Source organism: Canis lupus, chromosome 32, assembly GCF_048164855.1.
Source record: "Canis lupus baileyi chromosome 32, mCanLup2.hap1, whole genome shotgun sequence".
In the NCBI taxonomy this organism is placed as follows: Eukaryota; Metazoa; Chordata; class Mammalia; order Carnivora; family Canidae; genus Canis; species Canis lupus.
The window spans coordinates 6,352,698-6,370,649 of NC_132869.1; the positions used below are offsets into that span (position 1 = coordinate 6,352,698).

A 17,952-nucleotide genomic window follows, 5' to 3' on the forward strand; every position below is an offset into this window, starting at 1 on the left:
AAATATGACATTGAACACATCAACCATAAAGGAGAAAGTGAGAAATTGCCCTACACTAAATGAACAAATTCTGTTCCAAAAAAGATACCATTAAGAGAGCAAAAAGGCAAGCTATGGAATGGGAGAAGGTATATGCAATAGACATATTTAACAAAGGGTCATATTTAGAATATATAAAGGACTCTTATAAATCAATAAAAAGGATAGTTGGTCCAGTACAAAAATAGATAAGACACTTAAACAGGCATTTCATAAAAGAGATAACCAAAATAGCCAGTATATATATAAAAATGTACTCAATCTCACAAATAATTAGAGAAATGGAAATTAAACCTGCACGGAGATACCACAACATACCAGTAGAATGTACAAAATTGGAAGACCCAACACTACAAAGTGTTGGCAAGAATGTGGAGTGAAAACAATACACTGTACACTGCTGGTAGAAGTGGAAACTGACACTAGTACTTCAAACGTGGTCAGCATCATTTAAGACTGAACATGTGTAAACCTATAGTACTTTACTTTTTATTGTGTACCCTTCTCCAACATTGAATTTTTTTCATATGAATGCTTAAAGGTGTGATAAACAGTAAGCTTTAGGTATTTAACTCAGATATCTAATAGCTTAAACATTTTATCCTTATTATTGGAAGCAGGAACTATAAAAAAAACCTATTCCTATTTGCCAATTATAAAATCGAATCATCTATCAAAGCTAACTGGTCTCTGAAAATTCTGTATATGGAATTACTAGTATATGGAAATACTAAATTACATACGTAATTTTTAAATCACATTTTACTTCTAGTTACTTTTAAAATTAGCACAGTGATCTCAGAAGTGAAGAAAATACTCATGTTTCATGTAGTACTCAGTAAGTATTTACTGAGTACCTTTGGTGTGTTTGAATCGTGACCACTCCCTCTTCACCCTACTCTGTGGCACCAAGGACCCACATTCTAGCTGGGAAACAGGGTATAAGCAAAGTGGAAGTAAAATACATCCCACCATGGGTAAGGATAAGTGTTAATGAGACATATATAACAAGGACATATCGTAGACTAGTGTCAGAGTAGGTTTGTGGCATTCATAGATAGGGCAGCCAAGGCAGGCCTTCCTAAGCAGGTGACATGCTCCCCGGCACAAAGTAAGTCATGTGGATCTCTGGGAGAAGAAGGTTCCAGGCAGACTAAACTGCAAGTGCAAAGGCCTATAACACTGTCTGAAGTTTCCGCAAAAGGAAGCTGTCTTACTTACATTTTGTCTTTTGGAACTTACACTAGTTACCCTACCCATTTGCTTTTTTTTTTTTTTTTTTTTTAATAAAAATTTTATTTATTTACTCATGAGAGACACACAGAGAGAGGCAGAGACACACAGAGAGAGGCAGACCTCCATGGAGGGAGCCTGACATGGGACTCCATCCCCGGTCTCCAGGATCACACCCTGGGCTAAAGGCAGAGCTAAACCGCTGAGCCACCCAGGGTGCCCTACTTTGTACTGCAATTTAAGATGTTCCAAGTTTTTGAAGCATTATATATTTTAGTTCTTGCTGAGCAGTTATAATCTAGCTACTTTGTAAAAGCCTTCTAAAATTGACCTTCCAAAATCAAATATAATCTTACTATCCAAAAAGTCCTCACTAAAATCTCCAGGGAAGGTTCTTTAAGCCATGTTTAGAGTCTCTGAACTGGAAGTCAGGTGGTAATGTGCTCCAGTCCCATCCCTGATGGTAACTTGCTGAGAAGTCTCCAACTTCTCAGGCCTCAGTTTCCTCATCTATGTAAGGGACAAGTAAATTGATTTGGGTGTCTTGAGTCTACCTTTTATTCAATGAACAGAGTAGTTTTGAATAACCTTAGACTGAACTCTGCAATTTAACTCTCTACTTTGCCCCAATAAACATTGAAACTTGCCACCTTATACTGGCCCATTTTACTCCTTAGTTATCTGCCCGCCTCCTGACCAAATAACTTTTCTGGACCCTCCTAGTTATAAGGGCATGGTACTGTGACTGTACCTTGTTTATTAAACCCTTCTAGACTTAAAAGCCTGCTCTGGTTAGTTTATTTATCTTCACATAACAAGAATTATCAAAACGCAAACTCACTAGGATAAAGTTAGGAAAACACTGTGAAAAACTGCTAATGACTTCTTTTTTTTTTTTTTTTTTTTTTAAGATTTTATTTATTTATTCATGAAAGACAGAGAGAGAGGCAGAGACATAGGCAGAGGGAGAAGCAGGCTCCCTGCAAAGAGCCTGATGTGGGACTCGATCCCCAGGACTCTAGTATCACACCCTGGGCCGAAGGCAGGTGCTCAACTGCTGTGCTACCCAGGTATCCCTAATGATTTATTTCCTGATTGTGCAAATACAGAGCCTGCCATATCTGGGCAGAAACATACCCAGGACAGTTTTCAAGCAGCTGCCTTTTATGTAGGTAAGTCAAGCAAGGCAGCTGGAACACTTTTCATGGAATAAAAGTATTCCTTATATAGTTTAAAATGCTCATTTTTTTTTTTCTGAAAACCAAAAACAAGAAACAAAAAAGTCTTCATCTTAATCCTTTAATACAAATTGAATACACACTGTTACCAGTAGATTGTAAGTTCTTTGAGGGCAGGACCTATTCCCTATTTGTCTTTGCACCTCAGTGACATAACATAGTAATGCCACACAAAATACACACTCACTACATGCTGGTAGGTTGACTTATATTCATAATTTTCTGCCACTGTTTTCTGGCCCCCTGTGGCATAACACTCTCTCTCTTGCTTGTAGATCTCACAAGGCTATGTATTACCTTTAACAGGCAGCATTTGTCTCCTCCTTTCTCCCAGCTTCACCTGGTAACTCCCAGACACCCGAATCCCCCCAAAATCTAGGTCAGGTGCGTTCCTCGCTCTCTGTCTCTCTGTTTCTCATATCTATTTGTATAATTATAGGTACTATCCTCACCAGACTCTAAATCCTGTGAGGGCAGACAATAAGTTCTCTGTGGTACACCTAGCATCTAGCACAGTGCTTGGCACAGGATAGGTGTAGATGCTGTTTTTAGGCAGGCAGGCTTGAGTGATGGAATGAAAAGGGCCACAGTGATTACCTGACTGAATACAGACAGGCTCATCAGGTGACCCTCCTCCAAATCCCCATAGGCCCTAATTGACAAATGGACTACTTACAACTAGGCACAATTAACAGAAAAGGGAGAAGTCCCTACATCGCATACCTCCTAACCTTCCCCCGTTAAAAACAGCCCCCACTCGCTGCGTCATTGCAGACAACCTCTCCTCTGCCTTCCTGCCCACTCTCTTGAGGTGTATTCAATAAACTTCCATCTTCTTTTTTCAGCCTCAGGTGAATTCTTTCACCTGGGAGGGGGGCACTGGCTTCCACCTGATTGTTGCCCCACAGTTGGGGCTCCCATCCGATTGGACAGACACCCCATTTAGGAACCACAATAGGTACTAAAAAGTGTTTGCTGAATAAATGTTATGAAAGGAAGGAGTCCTAGGATGTAGCTGGCCAAAAGAAGAAAAGGTACTTAAAGAAATAGGTGATAAGAGGAAAAGAAGACTTAAAATTATTTTATCAAGGAAGATAAATCAAAGTCCTGAAAAATTATTTACAACTAATGCTACAAAATTAAACTGAAGAATCCTCATAGATCACAATCCTTAATATTTAGATTTATTCCAAATAGGTAAGAACATAATGCCAGTAGTGCAAGCACAGATACATCCTCAGGAGTCAGTAAAAGATATTAGAAACAGTATAAATTAATGGTTATTGAGGAGCACTGAAGCATGAGAAACTACAGTATCAAGTGATTACAGTGTACACTAGCAATCCAGAAAGTATTGACTTCTCAGATTATAACACACCAATGCTATCTGGCAATATCTGTCATTCTATAAAATACAGGGAAATAGAGTTGTGAAGGATAGGAGGGGGGTCAGCTTTCAAGAAAGTAATAAACATTAAGAAAAAACTCAGTCTTAATTTTACTATTGCTTAAGCTCAGTTTGAAATTCTTTTTTTTTTTTTTTTTTCAGTTTGAAATTCTAAATTCTTAAATTTAGACTTCTAAATTCCTCTGGCAAAATTTATCTTCTTTGGGGGTTATTAGATCAATTAACCTTGGAAAAGGAAGGTTAAAAGGACTTCTGTGGGCCACATTCTCACAGTATGAACGACAACAGGCAGAAGCCTGAGTGAACTGCTAGTAGGGTTCAAGGAAAGGTCTACACTAGCAGATGATCAGCTCAGTTCTTGCTAAAATTTGGCAAAGAAATACACTGTGGTTTCTTTAGATGACAGCATCATAATTCATTTAGCTCTCCTCTACCTTTTCACAAAAAGGCCAAAACCCCACAGGAAATGTGAGCACTGAGCTTTTCTACCCAGGATCAAAAACTGACTATTTTGCCAGAAATTAAAAACAAGATAGCTAAAACAGTAAATACACAGTAATGTGTTGAAAGAAATAGTCTGCTGGATTGGCCAGTGACACAATGCATCATTTCTATTTTAACTTCTGATGGATAGAAATGTAAAAAAAGAAAAAAAAAGAGAAAAATATTTGGATTGGCAGACTTCCATGAAAATATAATGAAATCCAAATAAATGTTAAAGAATCTCTTTGCATTAATTTACAGATTTACACTAAACACTATATCTTTAATGGCAAGTTTGATTATACATTTCTAGCTGATTTCCAGGCAGTTAAAAGCTAGCTTAAGGGCCATCTAGAAGGCATGATTTCTTTTCTTTCCACAAAATGCTAAAGCTTCTTTATCATTCTGTATTCAGCCATGAACTCAGCTGCACAAGCCAAATATAAAGATTTTATGGGCCAATCTATCATGTGAATTCGTGAACAAGAATATAAGCCTACTCATGCAGACACTAAGGGTGATTTCCATTTTTATGAATGAAAAAGAACCCTGCATAAACATTCTTTATTTAAAGTTTTAAATGAAGAAAGATGCAAAACAAAATGGGAGCATTTTGTTTTGTATGTCAATATCTTGTAAGAGGGGCAAAGTAAGGGATCTGGCTCACATGATTCCCAAGACAGCAGTATCTCCTTTGCATTAAGTACATAAATGAGATTTATGGTCACTGACCTAATCTTAGATGCCAAAATGTAGCAGGAACAGCTTTCTGAAAAACTTAATTTAAAATTATGGTGTTAACAAAAGCACTTTAAGGAAGCAGACAACACTGCCTGCGTGCATGCACACACGCATCTGAAGAACTGACTCCAGAAAGGAGCCTTGGTTATTTGCATAAAGCTTTACAACACATTTCTGAGATAATCCAAATCCACAGGTTTTACTTTTTCTTCCTACCACTCTGATGTTTATGAATTTTTAAATAAATGCATGTCGCCAGACAGTTGGTTTTCACCACAAAAGGTCATTTAATGCCAGACATTCATAGATTCAGGTTTTGAGGAGGCTTAGAATAAACAAAAATAAATAAACCTGTTTATTCCTTTTCTGAATTTTAAAAGCAGTTTCCTTCCTTACTAAGAACTTAACTAGATCAGCACCTTGGAGAAAAGGCTTGAGCAGCTGCACTTGTAACACTCTATTCATTGAATGAGAGAAAGGCAGCTGAGATACTGCAAATCCACTGCTAACCACTTGGAGAATTTCCTGAACACACTGGTTTTTTTTTACCTGAAAAAGGAAGGCAGAAAGAAAGAAAAGAAAGAAAGAAAGAAAAGAAGGAAAGAAAGAAAGAAGGAAGGAAGGAAGGAAAGAAAGAAAGAAAGAAAAGAAAGAAAAGAGAAAAAAAGGAAGAAAAATATAAAGAAAGAAAAAAAAGAAGAGGAAAGCAAGAAAACAGTAAATGAAACCTATACTGACAGATGTCAACACTTCCTTAATATAGTCCTATAAAACAGAATTCCTGGAAAATAAAACAACCTGCGAATAAAACATCAAGTTGAAGAAACACATCCCTTCCTTTATCATTGGATATTAACAAGTGAACTATGCATATTTAGAGAGGGTAAATGTATGTAAAAAAATGTTTTTCTAATGATTTAAATTTTTTTTACTTTTAAATACAGTTTTGAGGCACATGTACATTTCAGGTATACCAAAATAAACCATCTCCCTGAAACAGATTAATCACGTCACTATGCAATACAGACATAGGGCTAAAAAGATTTTCAAACAATATCACTAAAATTTTTAAATTAAAATGAAGGGTTCAAAAGAACATTGAATTATTTAAATTACCTGAACATTCAATTCTAAATTCCTGTCTTAGGTCAGGTTGTCCAAGAAGAGAGTGAACTTGGCTGTAATTTCTTTGCGAGGTGAATCCCTGAAAGCGGAGTGAGGAGACATGGGGAATGAGACAGGGAAAGAAAAACCAATAATGCTATTGAGTTCATTAATGATCTGGGCAACCAAGGATCAATTCTACTGGGGATTCTCTGAGGAACTCTGTAGAATGTGCCTCAAAACTGCTCATCTGAAGGATGTCAGGCTGGTGCCTTTATTCACAATATCCTGTTTCCCGTTAGTTGAGGGCTGCTGCAGGTGGCAGTAACTCCCTCGCTCTTCCAGGCTTCGTTGGCATAAGGGCTAAGTAAGGTCCCCTGGCGTCAAGAGAAAGCTCCAGGATAGAATAGAGAAATATACAGATCAAGCTTCTGGTAGAACACTATGGGTGTGCCTAGACCTGTTCAATTCTGCTGTAGCTGGAATCAGAGGTTAAGGTGACAGCACATGATAAGGGCATCAGATACTTACACGTCAGATGCTGGGTCATCTACAAAGTTTTCACTACATTGAATCAGCTCATGGAACACAGATTGGTAAGATTCTCCATAAATTCAAAGTTTTTGCTTTCATTATTATTCCTAAATTTTAAAAAGCTGAAAATAATCTAATTTATAAAAATAATTTATGTGTGTGTGTAACCAATCCAATTTCCTTTCTGATTAACATTTGTGTATGTGTATATGTGTGTACTTTCAAAGAAATTAATGTTTAAACTAGACAAAAGGATAGGGTGCCTGGGTGACTCAGTCTAAGTATCTGACTCTTGATTTCAGCTCAGGTCATGATGTCAGGGTTGTGAGATCGAGCCCCGTGTTGGGCTGCCCACTTTGTGAAGTCTGCTTGAGATTCTCTGCCTCTGCTCCTCCCACTTGCTCTGCCCCCTGACCCTGGCTTGTGGGCCCTCTCTCTCAAATCTTTGTACTAGGCAAAAGGATAAATTAGAAATTTAAAGAAAAAGAGGAAAGAGAAAGACTCAATGATGTGAAAGGAGAGAAAGAAAATGTATTTATGACAACTAATTTTCACATTTTGTTAGCCCTACAAACTTATTTAAGTGGAAAATAATGTAATTTGATCAGTTTATTGTTTTTTATCTCAATAATAATGAACAATCTGGTCTGGATTTTTCAAATGGTTGTGTCAGCATCACGAGCACATTGTCTTAATTGTACTTTTTAAAAAAGATCATATATTATGGTGGTTAAAATTGCTTAGGTTTTGAGGTCAGATACTTATGTTTAAATTTTCACTCTACAACTTACCAGCTGTGCAAAATGGTGACAATGACATATTCAGAAATTGGTACTTTAGAGTTAAATTATATTAGGTTATGTAAAATATCTGAAGCCTTCAGGAAAGTGTCCAATGCCTAAAAACTGCTTAGTAACACTGGTTATTGGTATTATTATTGTTTATATTCTGCAAATATTAGGTGGTAAAAAAGTTCCAACAGCGAGTTTTGTGCGTATCCTATACTAATATACTACAAAGCAATAAGGGAGAAAAAGAGCATGTAACTGAGTAAAATACAGACTTACAATTTGGTAGAGGGTGAGTCAATGATTTCCAGTGGGAGGTGGAGTTTCACTTTGGTCTTCTTCCTCTGCTAGAGTGGGGATGTTGTTCTCATTACAGTTCACCTCACATGAGCAATTACCTATAAACAGCTTGTCTGAGGATGCCAAATGCTAAGAAAAAAGATTAGTGAGCAGAATACGAAATGATGAATCAGGAAGCTTTAAGAAAAGCTGAAATTGGATAGGTAAGTATAATTTACATTTACTCAAGATGAAACTAAGAGAAAAAGCAAAATACTTAGGAAAATGCAATATATGAGAATGGCAAACAAGTTGATATTGGTGACACTGCATAGTCACTGACCAGTGGAGAATAATACAAGTGCCACTACGGTCACACAACACTTGGAGTAGCACAATCATACAAAGCAGCAAAAGCATTATACAACAGTGTAGAGCTGTGAACTGCTTAAGGGAAAAATACATAGCTGTTAAAAGCAGAAGAGACAAAGTAAAAGTGCATCATATAAAAAAAAAAAATTCCAGATCATGCAGTATCAGGCCAGCATTAGAAACTCGTATGTTAGCGCCCATTAATAAATGAGTTCAGTTATATAGATTAATACATAAACGTTGTGGAAAATAGGACAAAGTAATATAAACAAACACACATAAAGTACCAGACATACATTTAAGAAACTAAATTTACATTAATCTGTGTTAAATCTGTTATTGCACATTGGTGTAATGCTTCTAAATTACCATAGAGATCTAAAGCACACCAAATAGACAGAAGATATCCATTTTAATTCTTCAAAGTCCTCAAATTTCAAAAGTGGAATACAGAAGGATACTTACTTGAGATTCTATAATTTTAGCTTTAGAAGAAACATCAGTTTTTAAAAGATGAAAACTAAGTTTATTTTTTCCTCCAAGATTTTATTTAATTTCAAATTCGTTAACAAATAGTGTAGCATTAGTATCAGTCGTAGAATCTAGTGATTCTACTTACATTTAACACCGAATGCTCATCACAAGTACCTCCTTAATGCCCATCACTCTTTTAGCCCTTCCCTCTACCAACAAACCCTCAGTTTGTTCTCTATAGGAAAACTAAGTTTATTTTAAAATATTTTATTTATTCATAAGAGACACAGAGAGAGAGGCAGAGACATAGGCAGAGGGAGAAGCAGGCTCCCTGTGGGGAGCCTGATGCGGGATTTGACCCTAGGACCCTGGGATCACCCTGAGCTGAAGGCAAATGCTCAACCGCTGAGCCACCCAAGCCTCCCAATAAGTTTATTTTAAAGAATAACTTTCGTCAATTAATCCCAACAGGTGACTGGATTTCTAACAAAGTTTGGTTTAAAACAGACACACAAGCTATATATATGAAAGGTAAATTTGTATATCACAATAGAAAATAAAGTATATTTCCCTCCAGTTTTTCAAATTGGTTTCCAAGTGGTTTTTTAAACTGGGTTTTCAAATAGAAACATAATGCTCTTATTACACGGGTTTCACAATATGAACTTGAGAAAAAGTTAAATGTTTTCCTGTAAAACTAACCAATAAATTTTAGAGAAGTCAAAGATGATTAATGCATGCTCATCAGGTCTGTTTTTCTCAGTAATATTAAATGGGTGTTCAGTAATTTATGGTTTATATGATTTCCTTCTTTTGGGTAGTTAAATGAGAATGCTACTCAGCCTAGTATTCCTGCCACTCAGTTTTAATATTTATCAATTCAAGGCTAATCTTTTTCATCTATCCTTTCAACCACTTCTCTTTATCCTCACTGTGATTATGTTGAAGGGAATCCCAGATATCATAGCACTTCATCTGTATATATTTCAGTAAGTTAAGATAGAGAACTCATTTTTTTCTTTTTAAATAAAATTTTAATACAATTATCATACCTAAAAAAGTAATTCCTTAGTATCAATTATGTTGTCAGTTCACATCAAAATTCGATGGACTAAAACAAAGTGTAAGATATCTTAGCATATCATACAATAAATGGCCAAAGCCAAATACACACAACTAATCTGAATATGTGTCTTAGTTTTTAAAACACACTTGGTAATTAATTGCATGTTGTTTTCAGATGAATTGTTAACAGGTAAAGTTCTTAAGTATCCGATATTATTTATTTATTTATTTATTTATTTATTTATTTTATTTTTAATTTTTTATTTATTTATGATAGTCACAGAGAGAGAGAGAGAGGCAGAGACACAGGCAGAGGGAGAAGCAGGCTCCATGCACCGGGAGCCTGATGTGGGATTCGATCCCGGGTCTCCAGGATCGTGCCCTGGGCCAAAGGCAGGCGCCAAACCGCTGCGCCACCCAGGGATCCCGTATCTGATATTATTTAATTTAAGATCTCCATTAAAGATTTTGACTTTAAGATTCAGTACTCACCAATGAGTAAAAGTGTGTTCACTTTTTTTCTGTGAATAGTCATGCTAACTTGCATTAACACACGCACATAAACCAAAAAGAGATGCCCATAACAGGTCTTTTTGGTTATACTGCTACCTTATTTTCTACTACATATCACATCAGGTTCTAATAACTATTTTTATCTATGGTGACAATGAATAGACAGCACTCTAGACTACTGCAGAAGATGGCTTTTAAATCAATCATCCTTTGACAAATTAGAGTTGGCCAATTCACTTCAACTTAATTCAATAAATATTGAATGCCTACTAAATACCTCTGTGATATTATATGTACTGTGATGTTAGCAATCGCTAAGAGAGAAATGATGTTCCCTCTCATCAAGCTTATAATCTAGTGTTGTAGAAAAACTAAAAATATCCCAAAGTAATAAATGCCTATATGATCTATTGCTAATATTTAGGAAATGTGATATTTAAAACAATCTCTAGCAACATTTGTTTCTCATGTCCAAAATATGATTTTATTAGGAAACAAATGAGGAGAAGCAGAAAGTTTTGTATGTAGAAAACTACTCAATTAAAATTAATGAGACTAAACCGATTAGCCTAAGTTTTTTCTCTGGATAAGGCATTCATTACTTTCTATGTTTAGCTGTTAGCTGTGTTTAAGGCAGGTGAAATAATTTATAATTAAACCTGAAATAATCAATTACGAATAGTCTGAAACATCAAGTCAATGTTTTTATTATTAGATACCTTTTTTTTCAGAAGTTTGTGATTACCACTGATGATAAAGGGAAGTCAGACAAGAAAGAAAAAGGATTAGAGTGACACACACTATGTTCAAAGAGAAAATGTAACTGCCAATTCTAAATCCATTTAAAAATGGTCTCTATCTTTAGAAAAAATATTTGTTCCAAGCTAAAAGCCCCATTATATGCATTGGAATAGAACCTTAGCTTGTAATTAGGGTTGAGTAAAAAATGTAAACCAGAAATTCAGATATACATAAATACTTAACCTGAATATGGAAAAAAAGTCTCCAGTTAAGTGAAAGCTGTATATTTGAAAGTTCTCAGGAGATTCAATTACCATTCCTCATTCTTTCAGTAAACACAGTTCAGGAGAGGCTTAAAAGGAAGTTATAATAAGTTTAGATTCCCAAAGGATTTATATTCTCTTGTTAGATATTCACTTATTTAGGCAAATAAATGACCAAGTGATAGATATCAAATTGAATCAACAAAAAGAAGCAATATGTATATGTACAATAAGCAATAAGTAGTATATGATATAATATATTGTAAAATATTTTCCTATGTGTGTACCATGGTTTAAATTATAAACAAAGTAAAAAATAAGTCAATAATTTTGTTCTGAACTTTAGTTATAAAAAAGACTGAAAATTATTTATGTATTATGTTTACAGTTAAAGAATGTGCAAAAATATAAGCAGATAGTTTCTATCTTATTTCAAACTGAACTTGAACTATCTTTGGGCCTAATCCAGGGAAATTACTTTTAAAAGAGTGAAGAATCTTATTTTTAAAGAGACTTGAATCTTTCCCTCTGGTTAAACTATTAGAAGAAAATACTAGAAATGTAATGTACAATACGATGACTATGGCTAACATTGCTGTAGATTATACAGGGACATTGTTAAGAAAGTAAATCCTAAGAGTTCTCATCATGAGGAGAATAAGTTTTCCCTTTCTTTCTTTTTTTTTCTTTTCATTGTATCTATGAGAAGATAGATATTAACTGAATTTATTGTGGGGATCATTTCATTATATATGTGAATGAAACCATCATGCTATACACCTTATATTGTGATGTATGTCAAGTATTTCTCAATAAAAAGTTTTTATATGTTTGAGTTGGATCAACAATCTATGAACTTACACATTTATATAAAAGGATCAACAAAGACTGTGAAATATGGAGCTGCAAAGTGTCATATTAGTGTTTGCTCAATAAGGATAGAATTTTTGATGTAATGTGGCACCTAACATATTGTAACATTCATTGTGAAAATACTATCACTTAAATAACATAGCAATTTAAACATTTTCTATGATTACAGTATCCATTTTCAAATTAATAGATACTAAATATTGATATTATTTAATAATATTAGCTTTATTAAATATTAGCTAATTTATAATATTTGACACTGGCCTGTTTTGCTGAGGTGTTGCATTAATCATCAATTCTTGTTGACATTTTTTCTATTCTGTCTACAATTATATTACTGCTTCCAAGAACTTCAATTCCTAACCCCACTTTTAGTATGCTGAAAAGGCCAAATATAATAAAAACATTACACTGAAATAAATTCTTGTTTTCTCACAGAAGTTCTGTATTTGCAACAAATTGAAGCTACCTCCTACCTTTAATGTGTAAGTATAGATTGTGTCCTTAGATTATAAACCATTAAAGAATTACAAAAGGTTACTGCCTAATTTTAGCACAGTAAGAGAAATTTAGGAGCAAAAAAATCCCAACAAATCATTCTCCATGTTGATTCTTGCCCTTTTTCTCAGATGCATAAATTTTAAACAACTATAATCATACCATAGGCTCAACTGTGCCTTTCATTTAAAGGTATGTAATATGCAATTATCAGTGTTGTATAATAAATATTTTCAGTGGATGTATTCCATTGAGTTGGAGTACAGTAATTTAACTATTTCCATTAACAAGAAAAAGGCAAGGGTGTCCATATTTAAAATGCTTAGAAGAATATCTGGTATATACAGTTAAGTTCAGCATTAGAGTTGCCTTATCATTATTATCATTTTCACTGCAATTGTTATTAAAGTACTGAAAAATAAAACTTAAAAAGAATAAGTGGATGTAAAAATATTCAAATTGAATTGATATGTATACAGTTGACCCTTGAACAATGAAGTGGTTAGGGGTGCAGTTGAAAATCGGTGTATAACTTTTTTTTCTTTCTCCAAATTTTTGTATAAATTCCAGTTAACATGCAGTAAATTGTAGTTTTAGGCGTAGAATTTAGTTAGTGATTAATCACTTACAACGACAACACGTGCTTATCATAGCAAGTGCACTCCTAGGCTCCATACCCAAAGTGGGGCTTGAACACAAGACCCTGAAATCAAAGGTCATATGCTCTACTGTCTGAGTCAGCCAGTTACCCCATGTGCCTTCATTAATCCTCATCACCTATTTCACCAACCCCCCTAACTCACTTCCCCTCTGGTGATCTTCAGTTTGTTTTCTATAGTTAAAGAGTCTGTTTCTTGGTTTGCCTCTCTTTGCCCCCACTCCATGTTCATTTGTTTTATTTCTTAAACTCCATATATGGATGAAATCATATGTTATTTGTCTTTTCCTAATTATTTCTTGAGTATAACTTTTGACTCCTTAAGTCTTAACTACTAATAGTAGTTCCACTGCTGACTAGAAGCCTTACTGATAACACAAACTGTCAATCAACACACATTTTATATATTTATTATGTACTGAATTATTACAATAAAACAAGCTACAGCAAAGAAAATGTTAAGAAAATCAAAATCATAAGGAAGAGTAAATACATTCACAGTATTGTATTTAAAAAAAATCTGTATATGATAGAACTGTGTAGTTAAATTGACCTGTATATTCTTGTGAAATCCAAGAAATTAAAAAATACCAGAAATAATTTTAGTAAGTTAGCGCTATAAAATCAATTTATAAAAAATCAGAACTTTTATGTAAACAATAACTTAGAAAACATTGTAAGAGAATTATAAAGTATAACTAACATTTACTGAACATTTGTTAAGTACCAGGCACTGTTGAAAAAACCTTAAATTTACTGTATTTATTCATTTCATCAAAACGAACTTATTCATTAAATCTAAGACAATATCTACTGTAAGACACACAATTTCAAAGATGTTAAAATATGGATATGACTTATTAATAAAATTCAGTATTATCATCTCTGATATTTAAATTATTTTATTTTAGAGAGAGAAGGAGAGTGCATGCCAAGAGTGAGGGTTAGGGATGGGGGAAGGGGGCGGAGGGCGGGGATGAGGTGGCGCAGTGGGGGCAGGGGCGGGGGAAGAGAGAATCTCAAGCACACTTCCCCTTGAATGTCAGCCTGACACAGGGCGATCATGACCTGAGCTGAAATCATGAGTTGGATGTTTAACTGACTGAGGCCTCCCAGGTGTCCCATATCATTCCTATTTTAAAGAAGGAGAAACTGGGATGAGAGGTTAAAAAATTTGCTCAAGTGTAGTCAACATGAAAATGGAAGGCAGCTTGGTTCACTTTCTATTTCTGGGTATACGTAAATAAAACTTTTCTAAATTAACCTTTCTTTAGTCTCCAGAAACTTTACAAACCTTAACATTAATTCTAAGAACTTCGTAGGTTTCACATTTTCTATTTATACAGTTACAACCTGCAAATAATCATAGTTTTATTTCTTCCTTTCCCTAACATACATACATTTGTTATTCTTACCTTATCCACTGGTTGAATAGAAGTGATGATTTCAGGCATCCTTACTGTGTCTTTAAACTCAAATGAAAAGATTTCATCAGTTCACAATGAAGGATGATGTTTACTGCATCTTTTGCAATGGTCATATGCTTTTGTCTTTGGTGAATTCATTGACTGATTTTGTTGTTAAATCAGCCTTGCATCCCTAGAATAACCCAACTTGGTCATGATACAGTATTCATTTTTCTATCTCACAGATTGAATTTGCTAATGTTTTATGAAGGATTTAAAAATCTGTGTTCATGAGTGAGACTGCTTTACTTTTTAAAAAAATCTCTTAATTTTCAGGCTTTATTATTTCCAAGTACATTTTTCAAAAAAATTAGAATCACGAGTCTAAGGTAAATATAGATTGAAGATGTATCAAATGTCAGTAAAGACTGACTTCACCCACTGAGTAAAGCTAGTCCAAGGGAATCTGAGAGAAGATACACTAATGAAAGAATTCTGGAATAATAAGGGGACAGATATACAGAAATGGTTAATGTCCTACAGGGCAATAAAATTGTAACTTTTGGGTTATCTGTTCTACCTTACAGAAATCATTCACATCCCTACCGGACAAAAAACTATTAATTAGTAACTTCACAGAGTCTAGGCCTTAATCAGTAAATTTTATGTGAAATAATAGTTGATCACCTAGAGAATTAAATATTCCTTGAGTGGCCTTGTTCAGTAATATTCCAGGATAACGCTTAAAAGGACACGAGTCATCGTTTCCCAAACGTTTTCAACAGAAATGTCAGTTATACTTAACAGAAGCTACCTTATAATAACCTCATAAAATGAGTCTTCTATATTGTTTTTTTGTAAAGTTTCTATTAAAATTGGCAATTTTTCTTGGCAAAATTTACAGATGAAGCCATTTAGAGCTGGAAGTGTGTGGTTTTTAGCAATATATTTACCTAATATAACTATCCAGATTTGCTGTGTTTTTCTGGTGTCAAAGTTTTTTTATGAATTTTTCTAAATTATCTAGGTTTTCCAGTTTGCTAGCATAAAGTGGCAATATCTTCTATATATACTATAAATTTCATTAAAAATTATTGCTTTAATATTTTTCCACAATTTTGATATCAAATTTTCCATTATCAATTTGTTAAAGAAATTATTAAGTTCCCTCAGGATTTATTCTTTGTGTCATGGATTACTTAGAAATTTATTGTTTAATTTCCACATATATGAAGATTTAAAAACATGCAACATAAAATTTACTATCTTACCCATTTTTAAATGTACAGTGCAGCCGTGTTAACTATATGCTTATTGTTGTAACAATAGATCTTTAGAACTTTTTCATCTTGCAAAACTGATAGTATATTATACTCACTGAATAAATACTCATTTCCCTCTCCCCACAGCCTCTGGCAACCAATATTATACTTACTGTTTCTAAGTGTTTGAGTAATTTAGATACCTCAAATAAGTGGAATCATGAAGTAATTGTCTTTTTGTGATTTGTTATTTCGCACAGTATAATAACCTAAAGGTTCACCCATGTTGTTGCATATGATCAGGTTCCTTTTTTAAGGCTGAATAATATTCCAATGTGTGTGTGTGTGTGTGTGTGTGTGTGTGTGTACTAGTTTTTGTATTCATTCATCAGTCAACAAACATTTGGGTTGTTGCCACATCTCAACTATTATGAATAATGCTACAATGAGTGTGAAAGCACAAATTTCTCTTTAAGACCCTAATTTCAATTCTTTTACATAAATACCCAGAAGTAGGATTGCTGGGTCATGTGGTAGTTCTCTTTTAACTTTTTGAGGAACCTCTGTACTGTTTTAATTATATAATAGCTGCATCATTTTACATTCCTACCAAAAGTGCACAAGTGTTTCAATTTATCCACATCCTCCCCATCATTTGGTATTTTTTTTCTTCTTCTTCTTCTTTTTTTTTTTTTTTTGATAGTTGCAATCCTAATGAATGAGGAGATATCTCATTGTGATTTTTTATTTGCATATCCCTAATGATTAGTGATGCCAAACATATTTTTATACAATTGTTGGCCATTTGTATACCTTCTTTGGAGAGGTATATTCAAGTTTTTTGCCTATTTTTAATTGGATTATTTTTGTTATTGGGTTGCAGGGATTCTTTATATATCTTGGATACTATTTTGGTTTGCAAATATTTTCTTATTCTGTAAGTTGATTTTTCACTCTTTTGTTGATTTCTGTGCATAAATTTGAAGTTGGATGTAGTTCATTTTTATATTCCTATTTTTATTGTCTGGGCTTTTGGTGTAATATCCAAGAAATCACTGCCAAGTCCAATGTCATGAAGACTTTTCCCTATGTTTTCTTTAAGGAGTTTTATAGTTTCAGGTTTTATGTTTAGGTCATTAATCCATTTTGAATTAATTTTTGTAAATTGTTCAAAGGAAGGGTCCAAGTTTATTCTTTTGTATGTGGATATACAGTTGTCTCAACACCATTTGTTGAAAATAGTATGCTTTCCCTATTGTGTAACTTGGTACTCTTGTTGAAGACATTTGACCATATATATACATGAAGATTTATTTCTGGGCTCTCTGTTCTGTTGGTCTGCATGTCTGTCTTTATGTTGGTATCATACTGTTTTAATTACTGTAGGCTGGCAATATTTTTTTTAATTAGTAAGTGTAAAGAATTGTTCTTTTTTAAAAGATTATCTGGCCTATTTGGGGTCCTTTGAGATTGCATATGAATTTTAGGCTAGCCTTTTCAATTTCTGCAAATTAATTTTAAAAAGCAATTGGGATTTTAATAGGGATTGCACTAAATCTGTGCTTGCTCTGGATAGTGTGCTTAATTTGACAATATTAAATCTTCCAATCTATGAACATAGACTGTCTTACCGTTTATGTCTTCTTTTTTTTCAGCATTTTTTTGTTGCTGTTGTTCTTAGTGTGTAAGCCATTCACCTTCTTGGTTAAGTTTATTCTTAGGTATTTTATTATTTTTGAGGCAATTTTAAGACTATTTTCTTAATTTTCAGATTATTGTTAGTGTTTAGACACACAGCTGGTTTTTGTGTATTGCAATTGGTTTTGTATCTTTGCTGAATTCACTTATTAATTCTATCAATTTTTTTGAGTGAAATCCTTAAGGTTTTCTACATATAAGATCATGTCATCTGCCTACAGAGAAAATTTTATTTCTTCCTTTCTGATTTGGATGACTTTTATTTCCTTTCTTATCTACTTG

At 33.9% G+C, this 17,952-nt stretch overlaps 1 protein-coding gene across 8 annotated transcripts in view; it reads right to left on the reverse strand.

Annotated features, from left to right (window-relative positions):
* The window catches only part of DPH6 (diphthamine biosynthesis 6), a 195,339-nt gene that overhangs the window by 22,055 nt on the left and 155,332 nt on the right, over nt 1-17,952 (reverse strand). For all 8 annotated transcript variants that reach the window (XR_012022425.1, XR_012022424.1, XR_012022427.1 and 5 more), the window contains 3 exons: nt 14,720-14,903; nt 7,848-7,997; nt 6,259-6,346 (listed from right to left, as the gene is read on the reverse strand). The gene's annotated coding sequence lies outside the window, so the exon portion shown is untranslated. The remainder of the gene's footprint in view (nt 1-6,258; nt 6,347-7,847; nt 7,998-14,719; nt 14,904-17,952) is intronic.